Source organism: Tamandua tetradactyla, chromosome 1, assembly GCF_023851605.1.
Source record: "Tamandua tetradactyla isolate mTamTet1 chromosome 1, mTamTet1.pri, whole genome shotgun sequence".
In the NCBI taxonomy this organism is placed as follows: Eukaryota; Metazoa; Chordata; class Mammalia; order Pilosa; family Myrmecophagidae; genus Tamandua; species Tamandua tetradactyla.
In genome coordinates, this window is record NC_135327.1 from 206,326,226 (window position 1) to 206,340,636 (window position 14,411).

Consider the following 14,411-nt stretch of genomic DNA (forward strand, 5'->3'; position numbering starts at 1 on the left):
CTTAACTAAGTCAGATATTGAATCCTGTTTAAATGCAGAAATCAGCTGCCTTCATCTTGATTCAGTCATTGTATAACTAAAACACAGAGAAACTCTGCAATTGAATACTCTTGGCAAGTGTTATAAGTTCATAAATAATTCAGAATAGTCACTATTATTAAACAGTTACATTAAGTATGAAATATTAGAGTGACAAACACTTTAGTCATCATTTAATTCACCATTCCACCCAAGGTGGAAATATGAAGGATATTATTTTGATATGCATCCTTATAATAAATTTGTCACACTTTATATAAACACATGCATGTGTTTGAATGTGTGTACTTTCTCTAGTCTCTTTGCATGATTTTGTGTATTTGAGGCCCCTTTTTTTGGCTTTTAAAAAGGGGAATTTATTAAGTTGCAAGTTTACAGTTCTAAGGCTGTGAAAAATGTCTAAACTAAGGCATCCAGGGAAAGAACTTTGATTCAAGAAAGGCTGGTGGGTCCAGAACACCTCTGTCAGCTGGAAAGGTACAGAGTGATGTCTGCTAGCTTTCTCTTCTCATTTCATAAGGCTTCCCCAGGGGAATTTTCCTTCTGCATCTCCAAAGTTCTCTGGCTGTGTGGGCTCTGTTGGTTCTGAAGCTTTTTCCAAAATGGTTCCCTCTTAAAGGGTTCCAGTAAGTGACCCCGGCTTGAATGGGTGGAGACACAGCTCCATGGAAACAATGTAATCAAAAGTTACTACCCACAATTGGGTGGGTCAAATCCTCAAGCAAACAATCAAAAAGATCCCAGCCAGCAATGTTGAATGAGGATTAAAAGACATGGCTTTTCTGGGATACATAATAGCTTCAAATTGGCACATTCTACCCTTTGGGCCCCCAAAAGACATGTTCTTTCCAAATGCAAAATATATTCATTCCATAACAAAATCAGAAAGCTTAAACTATTTCAGTAACAATATAAATACAATACAAAGTCAGAAACAGTACAAAATCTCATTAAAGTCAAGTACAGGCATGGTCTGTCCTAAGGTGAAACCCTCTTCTGGCTCTGGACTTACAAGTTATTTGCTGCCAATGTAAAAAGGAGGAAGTATTATAGGATACATATTCCCATTTCCTAGCAAGAAACTGGAAGGAATACAGGGTCACAGGATCCAAACAGTTCCAAAAACCTCAGGGCAAACTCCATTAGATTTCAAAGTCTGACAACCATTTATCTTTAGGGATTTAGAGAGCATCAGCCCCACTCTTTCCAAGGACTTAGGCAGCGGCCCAGCTCTCTCCAAATGCTGGGGTGAGAATTATAACCCTGGAGGACATTGGGAGATCACGTTTTTTGGTGCCACCCTCCCTAAGTATCAGGCAACACCCAGCCTCTCTGCCATCTCCAGGGCACATGCTTAACCCCCTCAGAACAATGCGGTGGCAGCAAGTCTCTCCCCAATTCCCAAGGAATGTGCTCCACCCTCTCCAAGGTCAGGGGCACCACTCTTCCATAACAATGGGGTGGAAGTCCCATCCTCTGCCTTCAGGCTAAACTCACCCTTTCCAAGTGTATAGGTGGGTCTGCTCTCCTGGTCTGAGGTTTCTTGACTTCAGACTTTAGCTTCCATGGTTCTGCTTTTGAAGTCACTTTTCTTTCAATCTGTCCCTTTTCTGTCCCTTTTAGTCCAGACTGCCAATGGTTCTGTTTATGCAGATCCCACAACACCCCTGTTGGGTTTTTTTTATGCAGTATGCTGGAATCATGCCTATCAGACAAAAGGACTTTCCACAAATTTTTTCTGGATAACTCCATCTCAAATTCTTGCTTGACCTGACTGGTTTCATTTGGTTAAATCCTCATGTGGGGCACTATTTTCTGGTGTCTCCCTTTCTGGAAGCCCAGGATTTTCAAAACCAGAAATTTCTGGTTTCTTTGTACCCAAGACTTCAGCTCTCAGAATATCTCTTTCCTGATGTATTTTACCATAAGCTACAAGGAGAAACCAGGCCACATATTCTACATTTAATTTGGAAATCGTGTCTGCTAAATATCCAAGTTCATGTCATTTAAAATCTGCCTTCCATCTAAAACCAGAGGTCAAATTTTCCAGATTCTTTGCCACTTTGAAATAAGGGTTGTGTTCCTTTCAGTGTGTAAAAACATGTGCATCATTTTTGACTAAAGCCTTATCAGAGGTATCTTTAGAGTCTACATTTCTACTATAGTCTCTTCAAAGCATTCTAGGCCTTCTCTATCAAGCTCCTCACAGCTGTTTCAGAATCTTTCCCTTATCCATTTAAAGAACGATTCCAACATGAACATGTTTGGTGTTTGCAAACCGCAGCACCCCACTTCTCTGGTACCAAAATATGTTTTGGTTTGTTAAGCTGCTAGAATACAATATTCCAGAAATGGAACAGCTTTTAAAAGGGAATTTATTAAGTTGCAAGTTTACCTTTCTAAGGTCATGAAAATGTCCAATTTAAGGCATCAATAAAAGATCACCTTCACTCAAGAAAGGCTGATGCTGTCTGGAACTCTTCTGTCAGTGGGAAGGGCACATGGCAACATCTGACAACTTTCTCTCCAAACTTCTTCAACAGCTTCCCCAGGGGCATTTTCTTTCACTTCCAAAGGTCTCTGGCATGTAGGCTTTGTGGGTACTGTTGGCTGTGAGGCCTTACTTCTTAATTTCTGGAAGCCACAAGGAAAAAATAATTTTACATTTTTAAAAAAATTATAGCTATTGATTCACATAAAATACATTCTTAATCACACTCACAAACACACCCTGGAACTTTGGGTATTTGTATGACATCTGAGACACAGTACTAGAGTTTTGCCTAAAGAAGTCAGCATTACCCCAAACAGCAACTGTTAAAAATACTGAAAAACTGATCAGACTTCAATTAGAGACATGAATAAAGTTGAACTGGGTAGGACTAAGGTAAAGCAGACTAAAAGGTAAAGGATAATATTGATTGTATTTTAAACTTCAACTACTGTGTGAGATCAAAGGAGGAGATATTTATTTGGTGCAAAAGTTATATTTTCATAGCACACTATTTAACCTAACTTGCCTGATCATCTTATAAGAAATGATGGCCCATCCAAAGGAGCAAGAAAAAATTCAGAACCATCATGATGACCAGATTTTGGACATAACAGACAAAGATTTTTTTTTTTTAACTGATCTTCAATATGCTCAAGGGAATAAAGGAAAACACAGAGAAAGAACAACAGGATATCAGGAAAACAATGAATGAGCAATATGAGAATCTCAAAATAGAGATAAAAATTACAAAAAGGAACAAAACAGAAATACTGGGTTGAAGACTACAGTAGCTGAAATGAAAATTTTCCTAGAGGATTTCAACAACAAAATTGGAGCTGGTAGAAGAAAGAATCAGGGAACTCAAAGTAAAAACAATTGAAGTTATTCAGGCTAAGAAGCAGAAAGAAAAAAAAGGGATTTTAAAAGTGAACAGAGTCTAATAGACCTACAGGACACCATTAAGTATGCCAATATATGCATTAAGGGAATGCCAAAAGGAAAAGAAAGAGGAAGAAGGAATATCCAAGTAAATAACAGGGATATTTTAGGTTGTCTGTATGTCTATATGTTACTAGACTAAAACTTTTTTTAATGGGCAAAGGATTTGATCAGACATTTCTCCAAAGAAGATACACAAATTGCCAATAAGCATATGAAAATATGCTCAACCTCATTAGCTGTTAGGGAAATGAAGATCAAAACCGCTGTGCTGGTTTGAAAGGCTGTATGTGCCCTAGAAAAGCCATGTTTTAATCTAAACTTATTTCATAAGGGCAGAATAATCCCTATTCAATACTGCATGTTTGAAACTGTAATCAGATAATCTCCCTGGAGATGTGATTTAATCAAGAGTAGTTGTTAAACTGGATTAGGTGACGACATGTCTCCACCAATTTGGGTGGGTCTTGATTAGTTTCTAAAGTCCTATAAAATAGGAAACATTTTGGAGAATAGGAGATACAGAGAGAGCAGAGCAGAACGACATAGCCATGAGAAGCAGAGTCCACCGGCCAGTGACCTTTGGGGATGAAGAAGGAAAATGCCTCCCGGGGAGCTTCATGAAACAAGAAGCCAGGAGAAGAAGCTAGCAGATGATGCTGTGTTTGTCATGTGCCCTTCCAGATGAGATAGAAACTCTGTGTTCGCCATGTGCCTTCTCACTTGAGAGAGAAACCCTGAACTTCATCAGCCTTCTTGAGTCAAGGTATCTTCCCCTGGATGCCTGTGATTGGACATTTCTATGGACTTGTTTAATTTTCTCGGCCTTAGAACTGTACACTAGTAACCTATTAAATTCCTCATTTTAAAAGCCATTCCGTTTCTGGTATCATATATTCTGGCAGCTAGTGAACTAGAACAACCACAGTGAGATACCCTTTCACATCCATTAGAATGCCAATTGTTAAAAACATGGAAAATATCAAGTCTTGGTGAGGATGTGGAGAAAAAAGGAACCATCATGCATTGCTAAGGTGACTATGAAATAGTACAGCCACTAGGCAAGACATTTTGGTGTTTCTTCAAAAAGTTAAACATGGAATTACCATATAGCCCAGCAATTCCACTCCTAGATATACACCACCAAAAAAATGAAAGCAGGGATTTGAACAGATAAGTATCTGAATGCCAACGTTTGGGTGGTTTATGCACAATAGTCAAAAGGTGGAAACGACTCAAATGTTCCTTAACAGATGAATATATAAACAAAATATGGCATATATATATATATAATGAAATATTATTCAGTCATAAAAAGGAATGAAGTGCTGATAATGTGCTACAACATGGAGGAACTTTGAAAACATTATTTTAAATAAATAAGCCAAACAAAAAAGGACAAATATTTATATGATTTTGCTTAAATGAAATGCTAAGAATTCGCTTAAATGAAATGCCAAGAATAAGCAGATTCATAGAGACAGAAAGTAGATTAGGAGTTACCAGGACCTGAGGGAAGGATACAATAGGGAGTCATTGATTAATGGGTACAGATTTCTGTTTTGGGTGATCAAAAAAGTTTTGGTTATGGATTGCATAATTTTTTTTAAAGTTTAGGTAATGGATATTAGTGATGGTGGCACAACATTGTAAGTGTAATTACTGTAACTGAATGGTACTTAAAATGGCAAATTTTATGTTATATATGTTGTCACAATAAAAATATATATATATATAAGAATATTTATTAAGTGTCTATGTGCTGGACATTGCAAGAACAGATGAAATCCTTTCTTTCCTCGAGGAGCTTACAATTTAGCAATCTTGGTGAATTCAATTTTTCAATCTGCAAGGCTAATCAGTTTAACAGACTACTCTAAGGAGATGAAATAAGTTACCACTTAGGAGCTGTAATTTGCTGGTCTCTTTCTAAAAACTTCTTCTCTGCAATTCACTGTTAATCACTCCTCTGGGGTAAATGAAATGCATTATTCAAAATGGGTGAACTACTCAGATTAGCCCCAGCCAAGGAGAAACAGAATTTTGGATTACCTGTTTGACGGGGGAGAAGGGAGGAGATAAGGAACTACCTGGAGTTCTTGGTAGCCTTGGCAGAAATCTGGCAGGATATCCCCAGTCTGAGTTGTATTTAGTAAACAAAGAGCAGGCAGAAGGAACTGGATGGAGAAAGAAGTGGCACAGGGAGCCAAGACCCAGTTCCTCCAGCCTCAAACTGAGCTCACTTCAGCCCCACAAAGAATATTCTCTGAAGCCTAAAGTATATTCCAGGATCCTGCTGAAATTTCAGTTGCAAAATCTATACATGTGCTTGCAGTGCCACCTTGAGAAGGATTTGAAAATAGGTAGAAGAAAAAATATCATTAACGTATATAAACTCTATGTATGATTTTAATATTTTATGGCCATTTTGGAATATATTTATCCTCCCTGTGATTTCGGAATCCTGTATTCCTCTCCTATCTAAAAACACAAGGGGCTGTTCAAAAGGAGAAAGCAAACCACAGTCAGAGTCACTCCGTTGCTCACCCAGTGACTTGGAATCTGTCAAGTGTGAGGTAAGGATTCGACTTTCCTACCTAGCAGGGTTTTCCCTTGACTAAATGTCAAGCCTTCGCTATGGTTTTCTTGAGAGAGAATTCTTGCTGTTCAAGGAAGACACCCTGTTCTCTGGAATGTGTGTTCCAGATCTAGTGAATAGCATTGTGATGAGAATAAAATGTGCTTTTCTGCCTCATCCCCCCCATGTTGAGGAAGTACCTCTCGGAACCATCATCTCTACACGTGGGTTACAGCAATCGCCAGTGAACTCCCCCCTATTCAGCCTTCTCCCACCTGACCCATCTGGATTACCTGAAGCGGGACTACCTGGAGCAGATGCTAAAGAAGGAAGCTAAGACGTGGACACTGATCATTAAACTCCATTTCCTTGGCAGCCCTTTTCACCCCTGTTATCACCTATGGTTTATTCAGGAGGAAAGAAGCAGTAACAGAAGACAATGTCAGTAAGGCAGGCAGGCTGTAAAAGGTAGCGTGGAGGAATTTCAGCAGCCAGAAAAGTAGGTTAAGACGTGACAAACTTTGTATTATAGATTGAATGGTGTTCCCCCAAAGGATAAGTTCAAGTCCTAACCCCGGTCCTGTGAATGTGATCCTATTTGGAAATAGCATCTTTGAAGATGCGATTGGCTAAGGTGAGGTCAAATTGGATTAGAGTGGGTACTAATCCAATGTGTCTAGTGTCCTTATCTGCAGATGAAATTTGGACACAGTTAATAAATGAGAGAGAGTGATGGCTGTGTGGCAGAGGCAGAGATCGAGTGCTGCCATGGATGCTGGTAAGCCACCACCAGAGCCTATGGAGATAGGAGGAAGCATGGCCCTGTCAACACCTTGATTTTGTTCTTGTAGCCTCCAGAATTGTGAGACAATAAACTCCAGTTGCTTAAGTCAGCTGGTCTGTAGTACTTTGTTACTGCAGCCATGGTAACCAAGTAAATGAAGGCACTGAGGATGAATACTGGCAGAAAGGATAAAGGGAATGGGAATCGTCACAAAGGGGTCTCCTGTGAAGGTGAATCCATGGAGGTGGAAGCCAGAGACGACTCAGGCTGGACTCTGGCACCAATGCCACACTGTGCCGGTTGCCTTCAGATCTGCTCCTGCTGGTTCCTCAACAATTCAGACACGTGACATTTTGATACTTAACGACGTTTGAGGGTTTGCTTTCCTCATAAATGGCAGCATGAAAAATGTAAGCAACACCGAAATGAGTTTAAAGGGAAGCAACTAGAATGATTAAGGTTTAATATTCGTCAAAGCTGTGAATTTCCTGAAATAAGAAACCATTACATCTATAATTGCTTTTTTAATGTGTGGTTCAGAGCAGGCATGAAGATAGAACAAATTAAAAACAAAAATCCTTTTGTCTTGAATTCTCATGGTAGAGTAAGAATTTACTACCACCAAAAAAAAAAAAAAAAAAGCAGATGTTTGGGGAAGACTTACTGAAAATAACACTGGACTATGAGACAGGACACCTGAGTGATAGTTCTGGTTCTGTGACTAATAAGCTATGCTAAATAATTTTCACCCAACCCATGCTTATAGGTAAATAAACCCTTTGTGCCCTACCCATCTGTTTACCCACAAACAGAACTGGTCTCATGTCCTGAGCCTGGCTGCCAATATCAATCAGGGGTCAACAAAACTATTCACCATCCACAGGCATAGGGATGACATTTAATCCTGAAAGCTTATTTCAAGTCACTCATTAAATTCAACGCGCATCTACTGAGCATCTACTATAGGCACGTCTCTCTAATCCTGCGTACTCTGTGTTTGCTCAGACCTCCAGCTGGTAACGATTTGGCGGAAGCAGAGTCAGTGATCACACCCCCACATCACCATAAGTAGAGGTAGGAGAGAAGGCATGCCTTCTTGTGGCTCTCTCCATGGAGTGATGAAACATTTCACAAAAATCCCCCAATCAGCTCTGGTTGGCTGGAATTTGGTCAACATACACATTCCTGAACTAAACACTACTAATGGCCATAGGAAGTGATTGCAACCAGCTTAAATTAATCACTTCTGGTAGAATGGTGTTGGGGAGACAAACACTGTGTTTCCTATTTTTATCCTGTGTCTTCTTCGTGTCGCTTCCTACTTCTTCCTCACGTCAAAGAGCAATAATGATGTCCAATCGGACGTGGCAGATGCCTCCCTACCCTGCTCAATAGGATTTCCATTGTCTTTATTTTTTGGGTCTTGACTTAAATATCACATCCTAAAAAGTCTCCTCTGTCATTCTAATATAAACGAGGTTTTTCCCATATTCTCAAGTACCTGTTATTTTCCTTCACAGCATTTAACACAATTATAACTTTATTTCTTCCTCCCCATTCCCTTCCCCTTAATAGGTATTTTTTTTTAAGGTATTGAATTGTCCTTAAATATGTTCGTGCCTTTGTAAACCAGCTTTGTTTCTATGTGGGTTCTTTAATTAATAAATGTTTTCGTGTCCCAAATTTTATTGTTTCCACTTTTCCCATTCATCACTTTTTGAGGACTAGCCATGTTGTTGTACATTTAGTTCATTGCTCCTTATTGCTACATAGTAGTCCATATTATGCCTCCTCCACTTTTAAATGTGGGCTTTTCTGTTGATGAACCTCTGGGTTATCTCCAACTACCCAGCCGCAAAAATAATAGAGCAATGAGTATCCTTTTACATGTCTCTTTATTGCCCTGCATAAGAATTCTTACAAATGAACTCACAGGACAATGGAATATAAATAATCAATTTCACTAAATACTGCCAGATTGATTTCCAGAATGGCTGTACCAGATGACACCTTTCGGCAGTGCTCAAGAGTTCCCATCTCCCTCCATCCTTGTCAATAACACTTGGTAATATCCACTGTTTTAGATGTGTTTTAAGGGCCTCTTAGGTAATCTCCAAAAGTCCTTGGCTGCTTGATTCTCTCAGCTAACAAAGCAATCAACTTCCCACACCCACCACCTCATAGCATCTCACCTCACACCTAGACCTCCTGTCTCCCACCCCAGGGTCGCCCTGTGACCATGGAAGCCGTTGAGAGCTCTGGTTGTTACCCACACATGAGGGACCCAGAAGTATACAAGAGTTAACAGTGTTGGGGTGAAAATTTGACCAACAGAAGCCAGGATTATGGGAACCTCACACGCAAAAATCTGTCCTGAGATGAATTCGTTCTGTATAGCCTCCGAAAAGTCAGTCCCAAGAGTTTACAGTCAGTTTTCTTAGCCATGGCAGTATCCAACTCACCGACATCCCTCATATATTCTCTCCTTCTTCTTCTCACTCCCTTTTCCTCACTCCTGCTTCCCTGTGCTCCTTAATGAAGTGTTAGTATTTAAGCTTTTCCCTCAGATTCTGTTTGCTGGGGAATATAGGCTAAGATGTCCTCTTTACTAATTACTGTCATGTCAAATGATAATGCCATGATACCTGCTTGGTTGTTTTTTTTTTTTCTATGCTGTATGGCAGGGTCACATTTCATTATTTTTCCATGTGATATTCTGTTATTACAGCACCATTTGTTCAATGTTTGTTTGTTTGTTTGTTTTGTTGGCTTGTATTGCTTTTTTGTTTTGGGGGGGAAATGCACAGACTAGGAATTGAACCCGGGTCTCCCACATGGCAGGCGAAAATTCTACCACTGAACTACCCTTGCACCCCCCCACCTGATTGTTTTTAATTGTCATTCTCTAATTAGTAATAAATTTGCACAGCTCCTCAAATCCCTTTCTCTGTCATTCAGGCTTAACCTCTTATGGCATGACCATTTAGCTCTTTTGCCCATTTTGCTATTGGGAAATTACACATTATTTGCCATTTTATTTACGTAAATCTGTCTGTCTTTCCACCACTAGACTGTAAGCTCTATGAGTACAGTCTGTTCCTCACTACCTTCACCATTGCCTGGCAAGTAGTAGGCTCTTAATATTAATATGTATTAATTATTTATTAATATTAATAGATATTTTCTTAATAAAGGAAAAAAATAAATCAAGGACTACTGGCCCAAACAGTTACAGTCATGATGCTGGTCATGCATTCATGGCCAGTCACAGCCCAGTGCTGCAGGGAAGGCTGTGCCATACTTCTCTTCCTAGCCACAGCTGACTGACAAATAAGGCTGGTCCCCAAGCCAGCGGTCTATTCGTGGCTTTAAGTGCGGCTCACATCAAAGGTTCCATCCAAAGAGAGATGAGGAATTTAGACAAGTCAATCTGACTTTCTCCCTATTAGTGATTTTATTTGGGAAATGTGGAGAAATCATTCAGTTGGTACAAAAACTGAAGTACACAGGGACTATGAGGCAGAAAGGGCCATGCTATACCACCCACAATCCAAATCTCTCAGTCAGGGGAAGCTATGAATGAGAAATTGTCCTAAGGTAAAGAAAACATACGCCAAATTGAGGGTGAGGTGGCTGATTTGTAAAGAAGGGAGGTCGTAGAGGCTGTTGCATTTTGGGTTCCCTGGAAGAAGATGGTAGGGCAGACTTGGGTTCCGGGATGTTTATTAAGAATCAGTGCTATCAACAGAGAAGGGCAGGAGCGGGGCTGGGCAGAGGAAGGAGTTGAACTACGATGCAAGCCCTACAAAGCCTCAGCCAACCCACGGGGGAAGCTTCAGGAAGGAGTATTGCCTGTCGGAGTTGCCTCACCTTGGGCAAAAGCAGCCCAAACTTTATACCCACTGTGCCTAGGAAGGGCAGCTCCTGCAGCTGAGACAGATTCTGAAAGAGTGCACAGTGCTGTAAGCTATGTGTTGAAGGAGAGTTTGGGCAGCGCATCGCCACATCTATCATGGAGGCAGAGAAAGGCAGAGACTGAGCCACTACCTCTGTGGGAAAAGATGGAGTGATGTTGCTGCTGAAGCAATGACCAAACAAACCAGGCTCAGAGCTTCACTGATTCTTTCCTTTCCCTAATGGTGTTTTGGGCTCCATGAAACCTGGCTACAGTGCAGTCCTTAGGCCCACATGAGAGTCTGTTCCTTCTATGGCCATCCTTACAACTAAGCCCATTATTTGGAGAAGTGAGAGTGAGTCTCCAAGTCTTATGATCAAAGGAGCCAAATGGATATAACAGATATCTAGTCATAGGTCAAACCCTGTCTAACACAGGGTTATTTGATTCATGCCTTTCTATTTCATGATACATTTTCCCAAGACACTGTAGCCCACCAAAGTAGCTTACTAGAAAGGCCTACATTTAACTACTAATTACAAACTGTTAATCATGATGAAAATTGGGAGTTTATCAGAATTTACCAAAGTTCTACTTTTGAATGTTGAGAAAAATTCTTTCTTAATGCTTTTGTTACACAGTTTGTATTTTTAATAAAATAGGCTTGCATTCTGTTAGATAAAAAGATGTTTATCTGTTAGATAAAAAGATAATCACTTTTCTTCAGTTATATTTACTAGGCAATGTGACATATTTATTTGCCTTTTTAAAAATAAAATTTTATATATGTTGTAAGTAGAGCTTACTAAGATGCTAAGGGGCATCTCTCTTGCTTACACATAAGAAAAAGACAAATCATTGAGCCCCTACTCTATGCCAGGGACTGTGTAAGCCCTAGCTATTAAAATACGAATAAGAATGCCTAAGAATCACCCCCAGGGAACCTCTTTTGTTGCTCAGATATGGCTGCTCTGTAAGCCAACTCTGCAGGTGAACTCACTGCCCTCCCTGTTACATGGGACATGACTCCCGGGGTTTAAATCTCACTGGCAAAGTGGAACAGGACTCTAGGGATGAGCCAGGACCTGGTATCATGAGAATGAAAAAAGACTTCCTGACCATAAGGGGGAAGAAAGGAATGAAACAAAATAAACTCTTAGTGTCCGAGAGATTTCAAACAGAGTTGAGAGGTTAGCCTGGGGTTTATTCTTATGCATTATATAGATACCCCTTTTTACTTTATGGTATTGGAGTGGCTGGAGGGAAGTATCTAAAACTGTTGAACTGTAATTCCAGTAGCCTTGGTTCTTGAAGACGATTGTACAATAGTATAGCTTTTACAATATGACTGTGTGACTGTGAAAATCTGTGTCTGATGCTCCTTTTATCCAGAGTATGGACACGTGAGTAATATATATATGAAATAAATAAATAATTAGGAAGATAAAAGGTAAAAATTGGGTTGATTGAAATACTATGAGTCAATGAGAAGGAGGGATAAGGGGTTTGGGTTGTATGGATTTTGTTTTTTCTTTTTATTTCTTTTTCTAGAGTGATGTAAATATTCTAAAAATGATAATGGTAAAGAATATACAATTCTGTGATAATACTGTGAGCCATTGATTGTATAATATGGTTGGACTGTACATGTGTGGAGATTTCACAATAAAAATATATTTTTTAAAATATGAATAAGAAGTCCCAACTTTCGGGCAGGCCACGGTGGCTCAGCAGGTAAGAGTGCTTGCCTGCCATGCCCGAGGACCCAGGTTCGATTCCCGGTGACTGCCCATGTAAAAAAAAAAGAGAGAGAGAGAGAGAAGTCCCAACTTTCATGGAATTGAGTCTCCCTTGGGAAACTTAAATTCATCAGTATTAACACTGAGTAATGAGTAATATAATGGCTACATGGACCAAAAATTAAAAGAGTTATTTCTACATGGCTGAAACATAACAGAATTAGGAAATTATCCACTGAAACTCATCAATGATTCAATTACTGATTAAACAAATGATTAAACTGAAGTAGATAGATGCTTAGACTTCTTAGTTCTATTGCCCAGACTTGATCTGTTATATGCACATCAAAGTTAAGGTACAATGTCATATCATAGGTTGTACATAACAACTGCTGTAGTAGATTGCCTTATTGGCCTCAACTCTTAGCATCCATTCCTTCACCATGGCCTTATCTATGTGTGAAGTGTATTTATCTTCCTCTTAATTTTGAGCTTTGACCTATGACTAGGCTTGGCCAAGAACATAAGGACAGATGTGGCATTGTGATACATCTGAGCATAGGCCTTAATGAGCCTCACACATTTCTGCTTGGTCTCTTGTTTCTCTGCTGTTACCCTGAGCAGAACATGCCCTGGCTAGCCACTAGTCCCAAGCAAATGGGGAAACTATGGAACAGAGCCACTTCACTTATCCACAGACCTGCAGTTAGATGCAGAGCAAACCATGACTAGATCAGTCAACTCCAACCAACCCAAAGATGTATGAACAATGATAAATGATTGTTGTTTTAAGTCAGTTCATTTCAGAGTAGTGTTTTACATAGCAATAGTAGCTAATAACACCTATTTTCCAATAGTGGTTAAGTATCTGTCTGAGTAAGCTATTGGCACAATAATGCAGCATGACAAATGACAACAAAACTCAGTGATTTACAATAATAAGCTTTTTTTTTTCTTGCTCACACCTCTAAAGTCTGGCTAACTTAATTCAGGCCTGGTTGGGATTGGATCCAAGCTGTGAAATGCATTCTGGTCTGGTCTGTATGTGTCCCCTGCTCCTTGGAGTAGCAGCTATCCAATGCATGTTCTGATAACATAAAGCAGGAGCATCATAGGAGAAGCTCACTGTGCAAGCATAATTCTATCTTCTGCATGAGCCATGTATGCTAACATCTCACTGGCCAAAGCAAGTTACATAGACAAGCCTAACATCAGTGAGGCATAAAGGTTAGGGGGAGGGAGTAAATATTTGCTGAAAAATAATCTAATACACCACAGTATTTTAGTAACTACATATAAATGCACTATACTAGATCGTTATGGTCAGAATGCATACTTATCAATATGATGAGATTTAAGAGACCAATGTCCAAAAGTTGCCACTCCTTTGGCCCTCCCCTTGAACCTGGAACTTTCACATGTTCCATTCTTTCAAGAAGAGATATTTTAGACCACTGTTAAAATGAAGATATTCAATAGGACTGCTTCTACCTAACTGTTGGCATTGTAAAATGGTGCAGCCATTGTGAAAATCAGTTTGGTGCTTCCTGAGAAGGTTGAAAATAGAATTTCATATGACTTCGAAATTCCATTTCTTGGTATATACCCCAAATAACTAAAAACAGGAACTCAGACATTTGTACACCAATGTTAATAGCAGCGTTATTCACAACTGCCAAAAGGTGGAAGCAACCCAAGTGACCATCAATAGAAAAATGGATAAACAAAATGTGGCATATACATATCATGGAATATTATTCAGTGATAAAAAGGGATGAAGTTCTGAGGTATGCTACAACACAGATGAAGCTTGAAAGACATCATATTGAGTGAAATAAGCTAGACACAAAAAGTTGAATATTGTATAATCTTGTTTACTTGAAATATTCTATGAAATTTCATAGAGACAGATAGTAGATATAGGCCAGGCAGAGGGACTAGAT